The 21,696-nt window shown below is 43.9% G+C and overlaps 18 pseudogenes; 10 read left to right on the top strand and 8 right to left on the bottom strand.

The window, feature by feature from the left end:
- Positions 1-2,045: 2,045 nt before the first annotated feature.
- LOC148267803 (5S ribosomal RNA) lies at positions 2,046-2,163 on the bottom strand (annotated as a pseudogene).
- Positions 2,164-2,501: 338 nt separating this feature from the next.
- LOC148267802 (5S ribosomal RNA) lies at positions 2,502-2,618 on the bottom strand (annotated as a pseudogene).
- A 353-nt stretch (positions 2,619-2,971) lies between these two features.
- LOC148267801 (5S ribosomal RNA) lies at positions 2,972-3,090 on the bottom strand (annotated as a pseudogene).
- Positions 3,091-3,296: 206 nt separating this feature from the next.
- LOC148267800 (5S ribosomal RNA) lies at positions 3,297-3,415 on the bottom strand (annotated as a pseudogene).
- Positions 3,416-3,940: 525 nt separating this feature from the next.
- LOC148267799 (5S ribosomal RNA) lies at positions 3,941-4,059 on the bottom strand (annotated as a pseudogene).
- Positions 4,060-5,230: 1,171 nt separating this feature from the next.
- On the bottom strand, positions 5,231-5,348 carry LOC148267798 (5S ribosomal RNA; annotated as a pseudogene).
- A 205-nt stretch (positions 5,349-5,553) lies between these two features.
- On the bottom strand, positions 5,554-5,672 carry LOC148267797 (5S ribosomal RNA; annotated as a pseudogene).
- A 205-nt stretch (positions 5,673-5,877) lies between these two features.
- On the bottom strand, positions 5,878-5,996 carry LOC148267796 (5S ribosomal RNA; annotated as a pseudogene).
- A 3,490-nt stretch (positions 5,997-9,486) lies between these two features.
- Positions 9,487-9,605, top strand: LOC148267795 (5S ribosomal RNA; annotated as a pseudogene).
- Positions 9,606-12,759: 3,154 nt separating this feature from the next.
- On the top strand, positions 12,760-12,878 carry LOC148267794 (5S ribosomal RNA; annotated as a pseudogene).
- A 366-nt stretch (positions 12,879-13,244) lies between these two features.
- Positions 13,245-13,363, top strand: LOC148267793 (5S ribosomal RNA; annotated as a pseudogene).
- Positions 13,364-14,625: 1,262 nt separating this feature from the next.
- Positions 14,626-14,744, top strand: LOC148267792 (5S ribosomal RNA; annotated as a pseudogene).
- Positions 14,745-15,324: 580 nt separating this feature from the next.
- LOC148267791 (5S ribosomal RNA) lies at positions 15,325-15,442 on the top strand (annotated as a pseudogene).
- A 348-nt stretch (positions 15,443-15,790) lies between these two features.
- On the top strand, positions 15,791-15,909 carry LOC148267790 (5S ribosomal RNA; annotated as a pseudogene).
- Positions 15,910-17,018: 1,109 nt separating this feature from the next.
- Positions 17,019-17,137, top strand: LOC148267789 (5S ribosomal RNA; annotated as a pseudogene).
- An 815-nt stretch (positions 17,138-17,952) lies between these two features.
- Positions 17,953-18,071, top strand: LOC148267788 (5S ribosomal RNA; annotated as a pseudogene).
- Positions 18,072-18,682: 611 nt separating this feature from the next.
- Positions 18,683-18,801, top strand: LOC148267787 (5S ribosomal RNA; annotated as a pseudogene).
- A 2,043-nt stretch (positions 18,802-20,844) lies between these two features.
- On the top strand, positions 20,845-20,963 carry LOC148267786 (5S ribosomal RNA; annotated as a pseudogene).
- The last annotated feature ends 733 nt before the right edge of the window (positions 20,964-21,696 follow it).

The following is a 21,696-nucleotide window of genomic DNA, read 5'->3' as shown; positions in this document are numbered from 1 at the left end:
AATATCAAGCAAAATGTCCAAGTATCTCGGCTCATGCCCAGATGAATAGACCGCCCGCCACAACTCTATTTTCGTTGTTCTACTATGTAAGATACTCGTAATGACATTCTTATCTCGTGATGGACTATAAATAAATGCATGAAAAATATTAAGCAAAATGTCCCAACGCCGTGACTCACACTAGCGAACTGTGGCTCTGGTCGCGCGTAACATTTAACGCCCCGTCCATAAAAAGACGGGTGGAACACGAGGACTTCGTAAGAGGTCACCCATTCTAGTACTGCTTTCACCATAACATGCTTAACTGCGGAGTTCGATAGGATCCGGTGCATTAGTGTTGGTATGATCGCACCCCTTCCATTTCGTGCTACAAATACGTATACCCGTTCTCCTTCCCTCCCCTCTCCTGTCATTTGTTTCGCTGTGCGTGCACACTACACCTCTGTTTCTAGTTCTAATATCAAGTGAAATGTCTCGACTCATGCCTAAATAAATGGAATGCCTGTCGTACCTCATTTTTTGTTGTTCTACTATATAAGATGCTCGTAATGATACTCTTATCTTGTGGTGGACTATAAATGAATGCACGAAAAATATTAACCAAAATATTATGGTGCCACGACTCACGCCGGTTGACTATGCCTCCTATTGCGCATAACGTTTAACACCCCATCCACAAAAAGACAAGCGCAACACGAGGACTTCCCAGAAGGTCACCCATCCTAGTACTACTCTCACCAAAGCATGCTCAACTACGGAGTTTGATGGGATCTGGTGCATTAGTGCTAGCATGATCGCACCTCTTCTATTTTGCGCTACAAATACATATACCCCTTCTCCCTCCCTCCTCCTCTGTTATTTGTTTCGTTATGCGCGAACACCACACCTCGGCTTATAGTTCTAATATAGAGCAAAATGCTCAGCACCTCGACTCAAGCCCAGATGAACGGACTACCCGCTGCACCTCGTTTTCCATTATTCTACTATGTAAGATGCTCGTAATGATACTCTTATCACGTGGTGAACTATAAATGAATGCACAAAAAATATGAAGCAAAATGTCTCGATGTCGCGACTCACTCTGGGGGACAATGGCTCTAATGGAGCATAATGTTTAACGTCCTGTTAGCAAAAAGACAAGTGGAACACGAGGACTTTCTTGGAGGTCACCCATCTTAGTACTACTTCCGCCCAAGCACACTCAACTACGAAATTCGATGGGATCCAGTGCATTAGTGCAGGTATGATCGCACCCATTCCATTCCATGCTACAAGTACATATACCCCTTCTCCTTCCCTCCCTCTTCCTCCCCCCATCATTTATTTTGTTGTGCGCACACACCACACCTCTGTTTCTAGTTATAATATCAAGCGAAATACCCCGACGCCTCGACTTACGCCCAGATAAACAGATCACCTGCCACACCTCATTTTTCATTTTTATACTATGTAAAATACTCATAATGACACTCTTATCACGTGGTAGACTATAAATGAATGCACGAAAAATATTAAGCAAAATTTTCAAGACTCTCGACTCACACCAGCAGACTGTGGCTCCGATCGCAATTAACGTTTAACATCACGTCTACAAAAAGACGTGTTCAACATGAGGACTTTCTAGGAGGTCACCCATCGTAGAACTAATCTCACCCAAGCACAGAGTTCTGATGGGATCTTGTGCATTAGTGTTTGTATGATTGCAACTGTCCCATTCTCTTCTACAAATACATATAGCTCTTCTCCTTACCTCCCCCCTCCCATCATTTATTTCGCTGTGCGGTCATACCGCATCTCTGCTTCTAGTTCTAATATAGAGCGAAATGCCATGTTGCTTCGACTCACGCCCAGAAGAACGGAGGCCCATTGTGCCTCTTTTTTCATTGTTCTACTATGTAAGACTCTCGTAATGAGACTCTTATCACGTGGTGTACTATAAATAAATGCACATAAAATATTAAGTAAAATGTTTCAACATTGCTACTCATGCCGGCAGACTGTGGCTCCAATCGTGCGTAATGTTTGACGCCTCGTCTGTAAAAAGATGGGTCCAACATGAGGACTTCCTAGGAGGTCACCCATCCTAGTACTACTGTCACCCAAGCACGCTTAACTACAAAGTTCGATGGGATCTGGTGTATTAGTGCTAGTATGATTGATCCCCTTCTATTCTGCGCTGCAAATACATATATCCCTTCTCCTTCCCTCCCACCACCCGTCATTTTTTTCGCTGTGCGCACACACCACTCCTCTGTTTATAGTTCCAATATCAAGCAAAATGCCCCGATGCCTCGACTCACGCCCAAAAGAAAGGACCGTCTGCCGTACCTCATTTTTTTTTATTTTAATATGTAAGATGCCCGTAATGACACTCTTATCACGTGGTAGACTGCAAATAAATGCACGAAAAAATAGTAAGCAAAATTTTCTAGTGACGTGACTCACACCAGTGGATTGTGGCTCCGATCATGTGTATTGTTTTACACCCCATTTGCAAAAAGATAGTGCAACACGAGGACTTCTTAGGAGGTTACCATCCTAGTACTACTCTCGCCCAAGCGTGCTTAACTACATAGTTCGATGGGATCCGGTGCATTAGTGCTGGTATGATCGCACCCTTTCTATTCCACATTGCAAATACATATACCCCCTTCTCTTTTCCTCTCCTCTCCCATCATTATTTTCGTTGTGCGCGCACACTGCATCTCTGTTTCTAGTTCTAATATCAAGTAAAATGCCCCGGTGCCTCGACTCATGCCCAGATTAAAGGACCACCCGCCATACCTTTTTTTGTTCATTGTTCTACTATGTAAGATGCTCATAATGACTCTCTTATCACGTGGTGGATTATAAATGAGCGCGCAGAAAAAAGTAAGCAAAATGCTCCGATGCGACAACTCACGCCGACCAATGAACAAGCGAACTATAACTCCGGTCGCACGTAACGTTTAACGCCCTGTTCGTAAAAAGATGGGTGCAACACGAGAATTTCTAAAGAGGTCACCCATCCTAGTACTACGCTCGCCCAAGCACACTTAACTACGGGGTTCTGATGGGATCCGGTACATTAGTGCTAGTATGATCGCACCCGTTTCATTTCACGCTACAAATACATACACTCCTTCTCCTTTCCTCCCCCCTCCCGTCATTTGTTTCCTTGTGCCTGCATACTGCACCTCTGCTTCTCGTTCTAATATCAAGTAAAATGCCCCAGTGCCTTGACTCACATTTGTGAATAAACTAGCGGACCATAGTTTTGGTTGCGCGTAACGTCTAACGCCCCATCTGCAAAAAAATGGGTGCAACACGAGGATTTCCTAGGAGGTCACCACTCTTAGTACTGCTCTCACCCAAACACAATTAACTGCGGAGTTCTGATAGGATCTGGTGCATTAGTGCTGGTATGATCACACCCATTTCATTCTGCATTGTAAATACATACACTCCTTCTCCTTCCCTCCCACCTCCCGTCATTTGTTTCTTTGTGCGTGCATACTGCACCTTTATTTATCGTTCTAATATCAAGTAAAATTTCTCGACGCCTTGACTCATATTTGCGAATAAACCAACGGACCATAATTCCAGTCGCTCATAATGTCGAATGCCCCATCTACAAAGAAATGGGTGCAACACAAGAACTTCCAAGGAGGTCACCTATCCTAGTACTACTCTAGCTGAAGCACACTTAACTACGATGTTCTCTTAGGATCCGGTGCATAAGCGCTGATATGATCACACCAATTTCATTCTGCGCTACAAATATATACACTCATTCTCCTTCCCTCCATTATCCCGTCATTTGTTTTCTTGTGCGTGTACACTGCACCTTTGCTTCTCCTTCTAATATCAAGTAAAATGCCCCAGAACTTGACTCACATTTACGACCAGCGGACCATAGTTCCAATCGCGCGTAACGTTGAATGCCCCATCTGCAAAAAAATGGGAGCAACACAAGGACTTCCCAAGAGGTCACCCATCCTAGTACTACTCTCGCCCAAGCACACTTAACTGTGTAGTTCTGATGGGATCAGGTGCATTAGTGCAGGTATGATCGCACCCATTTCATTTTGCGCTGCAAATAGAAACACTTCTTTTCCTTCCCTCCCCCTTTGCGTTATTTATTTCCTTGTGCGTGCATACTGCACCTCTGCTTCGCGTTCTAATATCAAGTAAAATGCCCCGGTGCCTTGAGTCACATTTGCGAATAAATCAGCAGATCATAGTTCCAGTCGCGCGTAACATCGAACGCCACATATGTAAAAAAATGGGTGCAACAGGAGGACTTCCCAAGAGGTCACCGATCCTAGTACTACTCTCACCCAAACACACTTAACTGTGGAGTTCTGATGGGATTCGGTGCATTAACGCTGCTATGATTGCACTAGTTTCATCACGCACTGCATATAGATACAATCCTTCTCCTCCCTCCCCTTCCCGTCATTTGTTTCCTTGTGCGTGCATACTGCACCTCTGTTTCTCCTTCTAATATCAAGTAAAATGCCCTAGCGCCTTAACTTACATTTGCGAATAAACCAGCGGACCATAGTTCCAGTCACGCACAACGTCGAATGCCCTATCTGTAAATAAATTGGTGCAACAAGGGGATTTCCCAGGAGCTCACCCATCCTAGTACTACTCTCACTCATGAACTCTTAATTGCAGAGTTCTGATCGGATCCGATGCATTAGTGTTGGTATGATCGCAACTGTTTCATTCTGGGTTATAAATACATACACTCCTCCTTCCCTCCTCCCTCTCATCATTTGTTTCCTTGCACGTGCACACTGCACCTCTGCTTCTCATTCTAATATCAAGTAAAATGCCCTGATGCCTTGATTCGTATTTGCGAATAAACCAGTAGACTATAGTTCTAGTCGCGCATAACGTCGAATGCTCCATCTACAAAAAAACAGGTGTGACACAAGGACTTCCTAGGAGGTCACCCATCCTAGTACTACTCTCGCTCAAGCACAGTTAACTGCGGAGTTTTGATCAAATCTGGTGCATTAGTGCTTGTATGATCGCACCCATTTCATTCCACGATGCAATTACATCCTTCTTCTTCCCTCCCCCATCTTGTTATTTGTTTCCTTCTGCATGCACATTGCACCTGTACTTCTCGTTCTAATATCAAGTAAAATGTCCCGACGCCTTTATTCAAATTTATGAATAAAACAGCGGATCATAGTTCCAGTCGCGTAAAACCTCAAATGGGACATCTGCAAAAAAATACGTGCAACACGAGAACTCCTAGGTGGTCACCCATCCTAGTACTGCTCTCGCCCAAGCACTCTTAACTGCGTAGTTTTGATGGGATCCAGTGCATAGGTGTTGGTATGATCGCACCCGTTTCATTACCCACTGTAAATACTTACACTCCTTCTCTTTCCCCCCCCCTCCCGTCATTGTTTTCCTTGTGCGTGCACACTGCACCTCTGCTTCTCATTCTAATATCAAGTAAAATGCCCCGGTGCTTTGATTAACATTTGTGAATAAACCAGCGGACCATAGTTCCAGTTGCGCGTAACATCGAACACCTCATCTGCAAAAAAATAGGTGAAACACGAGAACTTCTCAGGAGGCCACCCAACCTAGTACTACTCTCGCCCAAACACACTTAACTGTGGAGTTCTAATGAGATCCGGTGCATTAGTGCTAGTACGATCGCAGCCATTTCATTACGCGTTGCAAATACATACACTCCTTCTACTTCCCTCCCTCTCTGGTCATTTGTTTCCTTGTGCGTGTACACTGCACCTCTTTTTCTCGTTTTAATATCAAGTAAAATGCCCCAGTGCCTTGACTCACATGTGCGAATAAACCAGCGGACCATAGTTCAAGTCGCGCGTAGCGTCGAACGCCCCATCTGCAAAAAAATGGGTGAAACACGAGAACTTCCCAGGTGGCCACCCATCCTATTACTACTCTCACCCAAACACACTTAACTGTGGAGTTCTGATGAGATCCGGTGCATTAGTATTGGTACGATTGCACCAATTTTATTACGCGTTGCAAATACATACACTCCTTCTACTTCCCTCCCCCTCCTGTCATTTGTTTCCTTGTGCGTACTGCACCTCTACTTCTCGTTCTAATATCAAGTAAAATACTCCGGTGCCTTGACTCACATTTGCAAATAAACCAGCGGACCATAGTTCCAGTCGCGCGTAACGTTTATTATCTCGTGTGCAAAAAAGAAAAAGGTGTAACACGAGGACTTTCCAAGAGATCAGCCATGTTAGTACTACTCTCACCAAAGGACAATTAACTGCATAGTTCTTATGGAATTCAGTGTATTAGTGTTGGTCTAATCGCACCCATCCCATTTCGGCGCTACAACTGCATGTGCCCCTTCTCCTTCCCCCCCCCCCCTTTCCCATCATTTGTTTCACCGATTCATTCGCAAACGTGAGTCATGGCGTCAGGGCATTTTGATTAAATTTTTTTGTGTATTCAATTAAAACCCATCACGTAATAAGAGTGTTGTTATGAATATCTTACATAATAGAACAACGAAAACAAAGATGCGGTGGACGATTCGTTCATACGGGCATGAGTCGAGGCACCGGCACATTTTGCTTGATATTAGAACTAGAAACAAATGTGCAGTGTGTGTGCACAGCGAAATAAATGACAAGAGGGGGGAGGGAAGGAGAAGGGATATATATATTTAAAGCACGAATTAGAATATGTTTGATCATACCAGCACTAATTCACTGGATCTCATCAAAACTCTGCAGTTAAGCGTGCTTGAGCAGGAGTAGTACTAGGATGGGTGACCTCTTGGAAAGTCCTCGTGTTGCACCCTTCTTTTCGCAGAAAGGGCGTTAAATGTTACGCGGGACCGGAGCGACAGTCCGTCGATTCGTTTGCAAACGTGAGTCACGACGCCAGAGCATTTTGCTTAATATTATTCGTGCATTCAATTATAACCCACCACATGATAAGAGTGTTATTACGAGTATCTCACAGAGTAGAACAATGAAAATAGATGTGCGGCGGGCAACCCATTCATCTGGGCGTGAGTCAAGGCGCTAGGGCATTTTGTTTGATATTAAAACTAGAAATAGAGGTGAGATGTGCGTGTACAGTAATACAAATGATCAAAGGGGGGCAGGAAGTCGAAATGGCACATGCATTTGTAGCGGGGAATGCGACGGGCACGATCAGTCCAGCACTAATGCACTAAATCCCATAAGAACTCTGCAGTTAAGTGTCCTTGGAATCCCATTAAATCCTCGTGTTGTACCCATCTTCTTTCGGATAGAGCGTTAAACATTACGCGCCACTGGAGATGCGGTCTACCGGTTCATTTGCCGACGTGAGTCTTGGTGCCATGGCATTTTGATTCATATTTTTCGTGCATTCATTTATGGTCCACCACGTGATAAGAGTGTCATTACGAGCAGCTTAGATAGCAAAATAGAAAAAAACAAGGTGTCGCAGACAATCTATTTATCTAGGCGCGAGTCGAGCTACTTGAGCATTTTTCTTGATATTAGAATTAGAAACAAAGGTGGGGTTGTCCGTATAGTGAGAAAAATGACGAGAGGAGAGAGGGAAAAAGAAGGGGTATATTTATTTGCAGTGCGAAATGGAACGAGTATGATCATACCAGCACTAATTCACAAGATCTCATCAAAACTCCGCAGCTAAGTGTTTTTGGGCGAGAGTAGTACTAGGATGGGTGACTTCCTGGGAAGTTCTCGTGTTGCACCCTTTTTTTTATAGACGGGGCGTTAAATTTTTCACAAGCCCGAAGCGACGATCCGCTAGTTCATTTGCAAACGTGAGTCACGGCGCCGGGGTATTTTGCTTAATATTTTTTGTGCATTCTATTAAAGCCCATCACATGATAAGAATGTTATCACGAGTATCTTACATAATAGAACAACCAAAACAGAGGTGCGGTGGGCGATCCATTTATATGGGCATGAGTCGAGGTGCTAGGGCATTTTGCTTGATATTAGAACTAGAAGTAGAGGTGAGGTGTGCGCGCACAGCAAAATAAATGACGGAGGGGGGAGGGAAGGAGAAGGGGCACATGCACTTTTAGTGCAAATGGGACGGCTGTGATAATACCAGCACTAATGCACCGAATCCCATAAGAATTCTGCAATTAAGTGTCCTTGGGTGAGAGTAGTACTAAAATGGTCGACCTCTTGGAAAGTCCTTGTGTTGCACCTATTTTTGTGCAAACAAGGAAATAAACGTTACGCGCGATAAGAACCACGGTCTGTTGGTTCATTCGTAAATGTGAGTCGCGACATCAAAGCATTTTGCTTAATATTTTTCATGCATTCAATTAAATCCCATCACGTGATAAGAGTGTTATTACGAGTATCTTACATAGTAGAACAACGAAAATAGAAGTGCGGCGGGCGATCAATTTATATGGGCATGAGTCGAGGCGCCGGGGCATTTTACTTGATATTAGAACTAGAAGCAGAGGTGAGGTGTGCGCGTACAGTGAAACAAATAATGGGAGGGGGAAGGGAAGGAGAAGGGGCACATGCATTTGTAGCGCAGAATGGGACGGGTGCGATCAGACCAGCACTAATGCACCGAATCCAATAAGAACTCTACGATTAAGTGTCCTTTGCTGAGAGTAGTACTAGGATTGTTGACCTCTTAGAAAGTCCTCATGTTACACCTATTCTTTTGCACAGAGGCAATAAGTTGACCTCTTGGAAAGTCATCGTGTTGCACCCTTCTTTTTCCATACGAGGCAATAAACGTTACGCGCGACCAGAACCACAGTCCGTTAGTTCATTTGCAAACATGAGTCACAGTGTGAGGGCATTTTGCTTAACATTTTTCGTGCATTAATTTACAGTCCACCACGTTATAAGATTGTTATTACGAGCATCTTATTTAATAGAACAACTAAAAATGAGGTACGGTGGGTAGTCCGTTCATCTGGGCATGAGACGAGCTGCCGGGGCATTTCGCTTGATATTAAAATTAGAAGAAGAGGTGCGAGGTGCGCGCACAGCAAAAAAAATGATAGCAAGGGGAAGGGAAGGAGAAGGGGTATATGTATTTGCAGCGCGAAACGGAATAGGTGCGATCATATCGGCACTAATTCACCGAATTCCATCAGAACTCCACAGTTAAGCATTTTTGGGCGAGAGTAGCACTACGATGAGTGACTTCCTGGGAAGTCCTCGTGTTGCACCATTTTTTTTACATATAGGGTGTTAAACGTTGCACTTGGCATCGGGATATTTTGCTTAATATTTTTTGTGCATTCAATTAAAACCCATCACGTGATAAGAATATTATTACGAGTATCTTACATAGTAGAACAACAAAAATAGAGGTGCGACGGGCGATCCGTTCATATGGGCATGAGTCGACACCTCGGGGAATTTCTTTTGATATTAGAACTACAAGCAGAGGTGAGGTGTGCGCGCACAACGAAACAAATGACAATATGGGGAAGGAAGGAGAAGGGATATATGTATTTGCTGCGCGAACTGGAACATGTGCAATAATACCAACACTAATTCAACGAATCCCATCAGAACTTCGCAGTTAAGCGTGCTTGGGTGAGAGTAGTACTAATATGGGTGACTTCCTGGGAAGTTCTCGCATTGCACCTATCGTTTTACGGATGGGAAATTAAATGTTACGTGAGACCGGAGCGACGGTCCGCTGATTCATTCGCAAACGTGAGTCACGGCGCCAGGGCATTTTGCTTAATAATTTTTGTGCTTTCAATTAAAGCCCATCACGTGATAAGAATGTTATTATGAGTATCTTACATTGTAGAACAGCGAAAACAGAGGTGCGGCAGGCGATCTGTTCATATGGGCATGACTTGAGACGCTAGAGCATTTCGCTTGATATTAGAACTAGAAGCAGAGGTGAGGTGTGCGCGTACAGCGAAACAAATGATGGGAGGGGGGAGGCAAGGAGAAGAGGTATATGTATTTCTTGCATAAATTAGAACCGATGCGATAATACCAGCACTAATTCACTGAATCCCATCAGAATTCTGCAGTTAAGTGTGCTTGGGCGAGAGTAGTTCTAAGATGGGTGACTTCTTAGGAAGTTCTCGTATTGCACCCATCTTTTTACAGACGGGGCATTAAACATTACGCGAGACCGGATCGATGGTCTGCCGGTTCATTCGCAAACGTGAGTCACGGCATCAGGGCATTTTGCTTAATATTTTTCATGCATTCAATTAAAGCCGATCACGTGATAAGAGTATTATTACGAGTATCTTACATAGTAGAACAACGAAAACAGAGATGCGGTGGGCGATCCGTTCATATGTACATGAGTCGAGGCACTGGGGCAGTTTGCTTGATATTAGAACTAGAAGCAGAGGTGAGGTGTGCACGTACAACGAAATAAATGATGGGAGGAGGGAGGGAACGAGAAGGGGCACATGCATTTGTAGCACAGATTTTGATGGGTGCGATCAGACCAGCACTGATGCACCGAATCCCATAAGAACTCTGCAGTTAAGTGTCATTTGGTGAGAGTAGTACTAAGATGGTTGACCTCTTGAAAATTCCTCGTGTTGCACCTATTTCTTTGCACACGAAGAATTAAACATTACACGCGACAGGAACCATGGTCCGTCGGTTCATTCGCAAACGTGAGTCTCGGTGTCAGGGCATTTTACTTAATATTTTGTGTGCATTCATTTATAGTCCACCACGTTATAAGAGTCTCATTACGAGCATCTTACATTGTATAACAACGAAAAATGAGGTGCAGTGGGCAATCATTTCATCTGTGCATGAGTCGAGCTGCCAGGGCATTTTGCTTGATATTAAAAATAGAAGCAGAGGTGTGGGGTGCGCGCACAGCAAAAAAAATAACGGGAAGGAGGAGGAAAGGGGAAGGGGTATATGTATTTACAGCAACAAATGGAACTGATGCGATCATACCAGCACTAATTCACCAGATCCCATCAGAACTCCACAGTTAAGCATTTTTTAGCGAGAGTAGTACTAGGATGGGTGATCTCTTGGGAAGTTCTCATGTTGCACCCTTCTTTTTGTAGACGGAGTGTTAAACGTTATGCGGGACCAGAGCGACGGTCAGCCAGTTCATTCGCAAACGTGAGTCACAGCGCTAGGGCATTTTGCTTAATATTTTTTATGCATTCAATTAAAACCCATCACGTGATAAGAGTGTTATTACGAGTATCTTACATAGTAAAATAACGAAAAGAGAAGTGCGGCAGGCAATCCATTCATATGGGCATGAGTGAAGGCACTGGGGTATTTTTCTTGATATTAGAACTAAAAGCAGAGGTGAGGTGCGCGCACAGCGAAACAAATGACAAGAGGGGAGAGGGAAGGAAAAAAGGTATATATATTTGCGACACAAACTAAAATGTTTGTGATCGTACCAGCACTAGTTCACTGGATCTCATCAGAACTACACAGTTTAGCGTGCTTGGACGAGAGTAGTACTAGGATGGGTAACCTCCTGGGAAGTCCTCATGTTGTACCAATCTTTTTACAGACAGGGTGTTAAACGTTACGCGGGACCGGAGCGACGATCCGCTGATTCATTCACAAACGTGAGTCACGGCGCTAGAGCATTTTTGCTTAATATTTTTTGTGCATTCAATTAAAACCCATCACGTGATAAAAGTGTTATTACAAGTATCTTACATAATAGAACAACGAAAACAAAGGTGCGGCGGGCGTTTCATTCATATGGGCATGAGTCGAGGCACCGGGGAATTTTGTTTGATATTAAAACTAGAAGCAGAGGTGAGGTACGTGCACAGCGAAACAAATGACGGCAGGGGAATAGGAAGGAGAAGGAGAATATTTATTTACGGCGCAAACAGAAAAGGGTGCGATCATACCGTCACTACTTCACCGATCCCATGAGAACTCCGTAGCTAAATGTGCTTGGGCGAGAGTAGTACTATGATGGGTGACCTTTGAAGAAGTTCTCGTTTTGCAACCTTCTTTTTACAAACAGAACGTTAAATGTTACGCGGGACCGGGCGATGGTCCGCTGGTTCATTAACAAATGTGAGTCACGGCATCAGGGCATGTTGCTTAATATTTTTCGCGCATTCAATTAAAGTCCATCACGTGATGAGAGTGTCACTGTGAGAATTTTAAATAATATAACAACAAAAAATGAGGCGCGGCTGGCGATCTATTCATATGGGCATGAGTCGAGGCGCCGGGGCATTTCGGTTGATATTAGAATTAGAAGCAGAGGTGAGGTGCGCGCTCAGAGAAAAAAATGACGGGAGGGGAGAGTGAAGGAGAAGGGGTATATGTATTTGCGGCGCAAACCAGAACGGGTGCGTTCATACCAGCACTAGTTCCTGGATCCCATCAGAACTCCGCAGTTAAGCGCACTTGGGCGAGTGTAGTACTAGGATGGGTGACCTCTTAGGAAATCTTTATGTTACACCCTTCATTTTACAGACGGGGCATTAAACGTTACACGGGACTTGAGCGACAGTCCATCGGTTCAATCGCAAATGTGAGTCGAGGCGCCGGGGCATTTTGCATAATATTTTTTGCGCATTCAATTAAAGTCCATCTCGTGATAAGAGTGTCACTATGAGCATCTTAAATAAAATAACAATGAAAAATGAGTTGCGACAGGCTATCCATTCATATGGGCATATGTCAAGGCGTTGGGGCATTTCACTTAATATTAGAACTAAAAACAGAGATGAGGTGCGAGCACAGTGAAACAAATAATGGGAGGGGAGAGGGAAGGAGAAGGGATATATGTATTCATGGTGCAAACTAGAATGGGTGCGATCATACAAGCACTAGTTCATTGGATCCCATCAGAACTCCGTAGTTAAGCATGCTTGGGCTAGTTTAGTACTATAATGGGTGACCTCTTAAGAAGTCCTTGTGTTGCACCCTTCTTTTTGCAGACGAGGTGTTAAATATTATGTGGGACCGGAGTGATGGTATGTCGGTTCATTTACAAATGTGAGTCACAGTGCCAAGGCATTTTGCTTAATTGTTTTGCATATATAATTAAAGTCGACCACGTAATAAGAGTGTCATTGCGAGCATCTTAAATAGTAGAAAAAAAAAAATGAGGTGCGACGGGCAATCTGTTCATATAGGCATAAGTCGAAACTCTGGGGCACTTCTCTTGATATTAGAACTAAAAGAAAAGGTGAGGTGCGTGCACAACAAAATAAATGATGAGAGGGGAGAGTGAAGGAGAAGGGCTATATGTATTTGCGGCACAAACTTGAACGGGTGCGATCATACCAGCACGGGTGCGATCATACCAGCACTTATTCACCGGATCCCATCAGAACTCCGCAATTAAGGGTGTTTGGGCGAGAGTAGTACTAAGTTGGGTGATCTCCTGAAAAGTTCTTGTGTTGCACCCTTCTTTTTGCAGATGGGGCATTAAACATTCAACAAGACCGAAGCGATAGTCCGTTGGTTCATTTGCAAATGTGAGTCACAGCACCGGGGTATTTTGCTTAATATTTTTTCAGCATTCAATTAAAGCCCATCACGTGATAAGAGTGTCATTGCGAGCATCTTAAATAGTAGAATAATGAAAAACGAGGTACAGTGAGCGATCCGTTCATATGGGCAAGAGTCGAGGTGCTGGGGCATTTTGTTTGATATTAGAACTAGAAGAAGAGGTGAGGTGCGCGCACAGCAAAACAAATGACAGGAGGAGAGAGGGAAGACGAAGGGCTATATGTATTTGTAGCGCAAACTGGAACATGTCCCATCACAACAGCACTAGTTTTCTAGATCCCATTAGAACTCCGCAGTTAATAGTGCCTGTGCGAGAGTAGTACTAGGATGGGTGACCTCTTTGGAAGGAGAAGGAGTGTATATATTTGGGTGTGAGTCGAGCTGCCCGGGGCATTTTTCCTGAAATTAGAATTAGAAGAAGAGGTCTGAGGTGTGCGCACAACAAAAAAAGCGACGAGAGGGGGGAGGGAAGGAAAATGGGTACATGTATTTGTAGTGCGAAATAGAACGGGTGCGATCATACCAGCACTAATTCACCAGATCCCATCAGAACTCCGTAGTTTAGTGTTTTTGGGTGATAGTAGTATAAGAATGGGTGACCTCCTAGGAAGTCCTCATATTGCACCTATTTTTTTACAGATGGGGCGTTGGACGTTACGCGCAATTGGAACTATGGTCTGCTGGTTTATTCAAAAATGTGAGTCAAGGTATCAGGGCATTTTACTTGATATTAGAACGAGAAGCAGAGGTGCAGTGTACACGCACAAGGAAGCAAATGACGGGAGGGGGGAGGGAAATGAGAAGGAGTGTATATATTTGCAGCGTGCAATAAAATGATTGTGAGCATAGCAATACTAACAAACTAAATCCCATCAGAACTCCGCATGTAAGTGTACTTGGACTAGAGTAATACTAGGATGGGTGACCTCCTGGGAAGTTCTCGTGTTGCGCCTATTTTTTTACAGATAGGGCGTTCGATGTTACGCGCGACTGGAATTATGGTCCGCTAATTTATTCGCAAATGTGAGTCAAGGTAATGGGGCATTTTACTTTATATTAGAATGAGAAGCAGAGGTGCAGTGTGCACGCATAAGGAAACAAATGACGGGGGGGGGGGGCGAGGAGAAGGAGTGTATGTATTTGCAGCGCATAATGAAAAGGGTGCGATCATACCAGCACTAATGCACCGGATCCCATTAGAACTCTATAGTTAAGTGTGTTTGGACAAGAGTAATACTAGGATGGGTGATCTCTTGGAAAGTACTCGTGTTGCACCCTTCATTTTGTAGATGGGGCGTTAAATGTTACGCGGGATCAAAGCAACGGTCCACTAGTTCATTTGCAAATGTGAGTCACGATGCTAGGACATTTTGCTTAATATTTTTTGTGCATTCAATTAAAGTACATCACGTGTTGAGAGTGTCATTACGAGTATCTTACATAGTAGAATAAATAAAAAGGAGGTGCGGCAGGTGTTCTGTTCATATAGACATGAGTCGAGGCACCGGGGCATTTCGCTCGATATTAGAATTAGAAGCAGATGTGAGTTATGCACACAGCGAAATAAATGATGGGAAACGTGAGTTACAGCACCAAGGCATTTTACTTAATATTTTTTCAGTATTCAATTAAAGCTCATCATGTGATAAGAGTGTCATTGCGAGCATCTTAAAAAGTAGAACAACAAAAAACGAGAGGCGGCGAGCGATCTATTCATATGGGCATGAATTGAGGTATCGGGGCATTTCACTTGATATTAGAACTACAAGAAGAGGTGAGGTGCATGAACAATGTAATAAATGACGGGAAGGGAGAGTGAAGGAGAAGGGGTATATGTATTTGCAGCGCAAATAAGAACTTGTGCGATGATACCAGCACTAGTTAACCAGATCCCATCAGAACTCCGCAGTTAAACGTGCTTGGGCAAGAGTAGTACTAGGAGGGTGATCTCCTGGGAAGTCCTCGTGTTGCATCCTTCTTTTTGCAGAGGGAGCGTTAAACGTTACACGAGACTAGAGCAGCAGTCCGCCGATTCATTTGGAAACATGAGTCATGGCACAGGGGTATTTTGCTTAATATTTTTTTAACACTCAATTGAAGCCCATCATATGATAGTTATATCATTACGAGCATCTTAAAATGTAGAACAACAAAAAATGAGGTGCGGGGGGTGATCCATTTGTATGGGGATGTGTCGAAGCGTCGGGGCATTTTGGTTGATATTCGAACTAAAAGGAGAGATGAGGTGCGCACATAGTGAAACAAATGATGGCAGGGGAGAGGAATAGAGAAGGGGCATATGTATTTGCGGCGCAAATAAAAAAGGGTGCGATCATACCAGTAATAATTCACTGGATCCCATCAGAACTCTGCAGTTATGCGTGCTTGGGCGAGAGTAGTACTAGGATTGGTGACCTCCTGATAAGTCCTTGTGTTGCACCCTTCTTATAAAAAATGAGGTACGGTGGGCGATCCATTCATATGGGCACGAGTCGAGGAACCGAGGCATTTTGCTTGATATTAGAACTGAAGCAGATGTGAAGTGCGTGCACAGAGAAACAAATGACGGGATGGGAGAGTGAAGGAGAAGGGGTATATGTATTTGCCGCGTAAACTAAAACGGGTGCAATCATACCAACACAAGTTCACCGGATCCCATCAAACTCCGCAGTTAAGTGTGCATGGGAGAGAGTAGTACTAGGATGGAAGACCTCCTAGGAAGACCTCGTGTTGCACAAGTCTTTTTGCAAACGGGGTGTTAAAAATTATGTGGGACTAGAGCGACGGTTAGCAGGTTCATTCGCAAATGTGAGTCACAGCGCCGGAGCATTTTGCTTAATATTTTTTGCGCATTCAATTAAAACCCATCACCTGATAAGAGTGTCATTGCGAGCACCTTACATAATAGAACAACAAAAAATGAGGTGTGGTGGGCTATCCGTTCATATGGGCATGAGTCAAGGAACTGGGTTATTTTGCTTAATATTAGAACTAGAAGAAGAGGTGAGGTGCATGCACAGCGAATCAAATGACGGGAGGGGAGAGGGAAGGAGAAGGGGCATATGTATTTGCGGCGCAAACAAGAAAGGGTGGGATCATACCAATGCTAGTTCACTGGATCCCATCAGAACTCTGCAGTTATGTGTGCTTGGGCGAGAGTAGTACTAGGATGGGTGACCTCCTAGGAAGCCCTTGTGTTGCATCCTTCTTTTTACAGACTGAGCATTAAATGTTATGCGGGATTGGAGCGACGGTCCGCTAGTTCATTCGCAAATGTGAGTAACCGAGCTGGGGCATTTTGTTTAATATTTTTTACGCATTAAATTAGAGCCCATCACATGATATGAGTGTCTTTGAGAGCATATTACATAGTAGAACAACGAAAAACAAGGTATAGAGCTATCCATTCATATGGACATGAGTCGAGGTGTTGGGGTATTTCGCTTGATATTAGAATTAGATGCAGATGTGAGGTGCGCGCATAGCGAAACATATGATGGGAGGGGAGAGGGAAGGAGAAGGGGTATATGTACTTACGGTGCAAACTAGAATGGGTGTGATCATACCAGCACTAGTTCACCAGATCCCATTAGATCTCTGCAGTTAAGCGTGCTTGGGGGAGAGTAGTACTAGGATGGGTGATCTCCTGCGAAGTTCTTGTGTTGCACCCTTCTTTTTGTAGACGGAGGGTTAAACGTTATACGAGACTGGAGTGACGGTCCGCCGATTCATTTGAAAATGTGAGCCACGGCACCGGGGCATTTTGCTTAATATTTTTCCAGCATTCAATTAAAGCCCATCACGTGGTAATAGTATCATTGCGAGCATCTTAAATAGTAGAACAACAAAAAATGAGAGGCAGCGGGTGATCCGTTCATATGGGCGTTAGTCGAGGTGCTGGGGCATTTCGCTTGATATTAGAACTAGAAGAAGAGGTGAGGTGCACGCACGCAGTAATAAATGACGGGAGGGGAGAGTGAAGGATAAGGGGTATATGTATTTGTAGCACAAACAAGAACAAGTGTGATCATACCAACACTAGTTAACCAGATCCCATCAGAACTCTATAGTTAAACGTGCTTGGGTGAGAGTAGTACTAGGATGGGTGATCTCCTAGGAAGTCCTTGTGTTGCATCCTTATTTTTCCAGACGGATCGTTAAACGTTACACGAGACCGGAGCGACGGTCCGCCGGTTCTCTTGTAAACATGAGTAACGGCATCGGGGTATTTTGCTTAATATTTTTTCAACATTCAACTGAAGCCCATCATGTGATAATTGTATCATTACGAGCATCTTAAAAAGTAGAACAACGAAAAATAAGGTGCGGCGGGAGATCCATTCATATGGGCATGTGTCGAGGCGTCGGGGCATTTCGGTTGATATTAGAACTAGAAGGAGAGGTGAGGTGCGCGCACAACGAAACAAATGATGGTAGGGGAGAGGAAAAGAGAAGGGGCATATGTATTTGTGGCGCAAATAAGAAAGGGTGCGATCATACCAGCAATAATTCACTAGATCCCATTAGAACTCTACAGTTATGCGTGCTTGGGCGATAGTAGTACTAGGATGGGTGACCTCCATGGAAGTTCTCGTGTTGCACCCTTTTTACAAAAAAATGAGATGTGGGGGGCAATCCGTTCATATGGGCATAAGTTGAGGCACCGGAGTATTTCGCTTGATATTAGAACTAGAAGCAGATGTGAGGTTCACGCATAGAGAAACAAATGACGGGAGGGGACAAACTAGAACGGGTGTGATCATACCAGCACTAGTTCACTGGATCCCATCAGAACTCCGCAGTTAAGTGTGTTTACGAGAGAGTAGTATTAGGATGAGTGACCTCTTGGAAAGTCCTTGTGTTGCACAAGTCTTTTTACAAACGGGGCGTTAAATGTTATGTAGGACTAGAGCGACGGTTTGCTGGTTCATTCGCAAATGTGAGTCACAGCACCGGAGAATTTTACTTAATCTTTTTTGCGCATTCAATTATTACTTAATGTAATAAGAGTGTTATTGCAAGCATCTTAAATAGTAAAACAACAAAAAATGAGGTGCGGTGGGCGATCCGTTCATATATGCATGAGCCGAGGTGCCGGGGCATTTCACTTGATATTAGAAGTAAAAGTAGAGGTGAGGTGCGCGCACAGCGAAACAAATGACGGTAGGGGAGAGCGAAGGAGAATGGGCATATGTATTTGCGGTGTAAATAAGAAAGGGTGCGATCATACCAGCAATAATTCACCGGTTCCCATCAGAACTCTGCAATTAAGCGTGCTTGGGTGAGAGTAGTTCTAGGATGGGTGATCTCCTGGGATGTTTTCATGTTGCACCCTTATTTTTGCAGACGGAGCGTTAAACGTTACGCAGGACTGGAGCAATGGTCTGCCGGATCATTTGCAAATGTGAGTCACGGTGCCGGAGTATTTTGCTTAATATTTTTTACGCAATAAACTAAACCCAATCTTGTGATGAGAGTGTCATTGCAAGCAGCTTAAATAGTATAACAATGAAAAATGAGGTGCAGGGGGCGATATGTTCATATGGGCATGAATCGAGGCGCCAGGGCATTTTGCTTGATATTAGAACTAGAAGCAAAGGTTAGGTGCGCGCATAAAGAAACAAATGACGGAAGGGGAGAGTGAAGGAGAAGGGGTATATGTATTTACGGCACAAAACAAAACGGGTGCGATCATGCCAGCACTAGTTCACCAGATCCCATCAGAACTCTGCAACTAAGCGTGCGTTGGTGAAAGTAGTACTAGGATGAGTGACCTCTTGGGAAGTCCTCGTGTTGCACCATTCTTTTTGCAAACGGGGCATTAAACATTATGCTGGATCAGAGCGACGGTCCACCGGTTCATTCGTAAATGTGAATCACAGCGCCGGGACATTTTTCTTAATATTTTTCCCGCATTCAATTAGAGCCCATCATGTGATAAGAGTTTCATTTAGAGCACCTTACATAATAGAACAACAAAAAATGAGGTACAGCGGGTAATCCAGTCATATGGGCATGAGTTGAGGTGTCGGGGCATTTCGCTTGATATTAGAACTAGAATAAGAGGTGAGGTACGCACATAGCGAAACAAATGACGAGAGGGGAGAGGAAAGGAGAAAGGGTATATCTTTGTTGTGTAAATTAGATCGGTTGAGATCATACCAGCAGTAGTTCACCAGATCCCATCAGAACTCCACAGTTAAGTGTGATTGGGCGAGAGTAGTAATAGAATAGATGACCTCCTTGGAAGTTCTCGTGTTGCACCCTTCTTTTTGCAGACGGGGCGTAAAACATTTTTCAGGACTGGAGCGACGGTCTGCCGGTTCATTCGCAAACGTGAGTCACGGTGCTAAGGCATTTTGCTTAATATTTTTTCAACATTCAATTAAAGCTCATCATGTGATTATTGTATCATTGCGAGCATCTTAAAAAGTAGAACAACGAAAAATGAGGTGCAGAAGGCGATCCATTCGTATGGGCATGTGTCGAGGCATCGGGGCATTTTAGTTGATATTAGAACTAGAAGGAGAGGTGAGGTGCGCGTACAGTGAAATAAATGATAGTAGGGGAGAGGGAAGGAGAAGGGGCATATGTATTTGTGGTGTAAATAAGAAAATGTGCGATCATACCAACAATAATTCACCGGATCCCATCAGAATCTACAGTCATGCGTGCTTGGGTGAGAGTAGTACTAGGATGGGTGACCTCCTAGGAAGTCCTCATGTTGCACCTTTTTTATAAAAAATGAGGTACGACGGGCGATCCGTGCATATGGGCATGAGTCAAGGCACCGGGGCATTTCGCTTGATATTAGAACTAGAAGTAGAGGTGAGGTGCGCGCACAAAGAAACGAATGACGGGATGGGAGAGTAAAGGAAAAGGGATGTATCTATTTACAGCGCAGACCAGAATGGGTGTGATCAAACCAGCACTAGTTCATTGGATCCTATCAGAACTTTGCAATTAAGCGTACTTGAGAGAGAGTAGCACTAGGATGGGTGACCTCCTAGGAAGTCTTCGTATTGCACAAGTCTTTTTGTAAACAGGTCCTTAAATGTTACGTGGGACTAGAGCGATGGTTCGCTAGTTCATTCACAAATGTGAGTCACAGCGCCGGAGCATTTTACTTAATATTTTTTGCATATTAATTTAAGCCCATCACATAATAAGAGTGTCATTGCGAGCATCTTAAATAGTAAAACAACAAAAAATGAGGTGCAGCGGGTGATCCATTCATATAAGTATGAGTCTAGGTACCAGCGCATTTCGCTTGATATTAGAACTAAAAGCAAAGGTGAGGTGCACGCATAGCGAAATAAATGACAGTAGGGGAAAGGGAAGGAGAATGGGCATATGTATTTGCGGTGCAAATAAGAAAGGGTGCGATCATACCAGCAATAATTCACCGGATCCCATTAGAACTCTGCAGTTAAGCGTGCTTGGGTGAGAGTAGTTCTAGGATGGGTGATTTCCTGGGAAGTTCTCGTGTTGCACCCTTATTTTTCTAGACAGACCGTTAAACACTATGCGAGATAGGAGCGACGGTCCACCTATTCAATCGCAAACGTGAGTCATGGCACCGGGGCATTTTGCTTAATATTTTTTCAGCATTCAATTAAAGCCCAACAAGTTATCAGATTGTCATTGCGAGCATCTTAAATAGTAAAACAATGAAAAACGAGGTGCAACGGGTGATCTGTTTATATGGGCATGAGACGAGGCACCGGGTCATTTCGCTTGATATTAGAATTAGAAGCAGTGGTGAGGTGTTGGCACAGCGAAACAAATGACAAGAGGGGAGAAGGAAGGAGAAGGGGCATATGTATTTGCCACGCAAATAAGAAAGGTTGCGATCATACAAGCTATAATTCACCGGATCCATTCAGAACTCTGCAGTTATGCATGCTCGGGCGAGAGTAGTACTAGGACAGTTCGTCGGTTCATTCGCAAACGTGAGTCACGGCGCCAAGGCATTTTGTTTAATATTTTTCGTGCTTTTAATTAAAGCACATTACGTGATAAGAGTGTTATTACGAGTATCTTACATTGTAGAACAACAAAAATAGAGGTGCGGCGGGCGATCTGTTCATATGGGCATGAGTCGAGGCGCTGGAGTATTTCACTTGATATTAGAACTAAAACCATAGGTGAGGTGTGCGCGTACAGCGAAACAAATGACAGGATGGGGGAGGGAAGGAGAAGAGGTACATGCATTTCTGGCGCAAACTAG

This window comes from Carica papaya, chromosome 3 (assembly GCF_054855325.1).
Source record: "Carica papaya isolate Zhongbai chromosome 3, ASM5485532v1, whole genome shotgun sequence".
In the NCBI taxonomy this organism is placed as follows: Eukaryota; Viridiplantae; Streptophyta; class Magnoliopsida; order Brassicales; family Caricaceae; genus Carica; species Carica papaya.
Note: the sequence above shows the minus strand (reverse complement) of the source record. Positions and strands in the feature narration are given on the sequence as shown.